This window comes from Tribolium madens, unplaced genomic scaffold (assembly GCF_015345945.1).
Source record: "Tribolium madens isolate multiple individuals breed KSU strain unplaced genomic scaffold, Tmad_KSU_1.1 Scaffold_31;HRSCAF=131, whole genome shotgun sequence".
Taxonomy (NCBI): Eukaryota; Metazoa; Arthropoda; class Insecta; order Coleoptera; family Tenebrionidae; genus Tribolium; species Tribolium madens.
In genome coordinates, this window is record NW_025400997.1 from 21,819 (window position 1) to 23,307 (window position 1,489).

Consider the following 1,489-nt stretch of genomic DNA (forward strand, 5'->3'; position numbering starts at 1 on the left):
AAATCCCTTCCGTAACAGATACCGAAAACCTATTTGGCGGAATCTATGAAACCAGCTCGCCCAGAGACGATGCACCATACGCATCCACTAATGACAAGCCCTTTACATTCCACCCGATCCTCCCCGAGGACGTTGCCCGTGCCAAACTCGGATGGAAGCACGCAGCCCCTGGCACTGATGGTTTAAGTGTTGAAGATGTGGTCAGGACCGACAACACCCTCCTGGCCACGCTATTCTCAACCCTCCTGTGGCATAACATCGTGCCCCAGGCCTGGAGTAAGTCCAGGACTGTCATTATCCACAAGGACGGCGCCAGACGCAACCCATCTAACTGGCGCCCTATAACCATCGGCTGCGCTCCGCAGAGGCTCTTTCACCGGATCCTCTCGGGCCGACTTTCATCCTCCATCCGTTTGCACGCCGGGCAGAAGGGCTTCGTCAAATGCGACGGCACCCTGGCGAACGCCTTGACATTGGAACATTACATCCGCTCCAGAACCGCAAGCAACAAGCGGTTCAACCTCGTCTCACTCGACATCGCCAAAGCTTTTGACTCGGTGTCTCACCACTCTATCAAAAGAGCACTGAGTCGGGTCAACATCGAGCCGAGAACGTCCAACTATCTCATAAAGTCGCTACGAGGAACCACTTCCATCAGGGTCGGGTCGTCCTACACGCGCCAACTCCATCTCCGGCGCGGTGTGAAACAGGGCGACCCCCTCAGTCCAATCCTTTTCTCTATCGTTATGGACGAGCTCCTCGAATCTCTGAACTCTTCTAGCCAAGGCGCCCAGCTATCTGCTGACCACACTATTTCTTGCCTTGCCTTCGCAGACGACCTCGTTTWACTAGCAGATGAAGAGACAGAGATTCCTATTCTACTCAACGCGACTGAAAAATTTGCGACTGCCAGAGGTATGAGGTTCAACCCTTCCAAATGCTGTGCCCTTAGCACTACTCATGCCTCTGGCACCCTAATCCCCCGAACGAAGCCGATTTTTCAACTTCACGGCATAAAAATTCCGATGGTCTCTTCTATTAACAGCTTCAAGTACCTTGGGCACCAATACAACGCTTCGGGTGTACTTAAACCATCCCTCTCTAACCTTTCCCAGTGGCTCCACAATCTCTCCCGTGCACCCCTTAAGTCTCACCAGAAACTCCTACTCCTAACCCAATCCCTAATTCCCAAAGTACTTTATGGTCTTCAAAACCTCAAGATCAACGGCCGCATTCTACGAGACGCCGATAGGCTGATCCGCCTGACCACTAAGAAATTCCTTCACCTCCACTCACGTACTCCCGACGCAGTTCTCTACGCTTCGACTAAGGACGGTGGCCTAGGGATCCCCCACCTACGAACATCAATTCCGCGCATATTACACAATCGGATTATAAACCTACTAGCGAAGAACTACGATATGGACCCCTCCTTAGCCCTCCTCAGAAGATCAGAGACCATCACGAAAACCCTGACGCGACTTAGAAC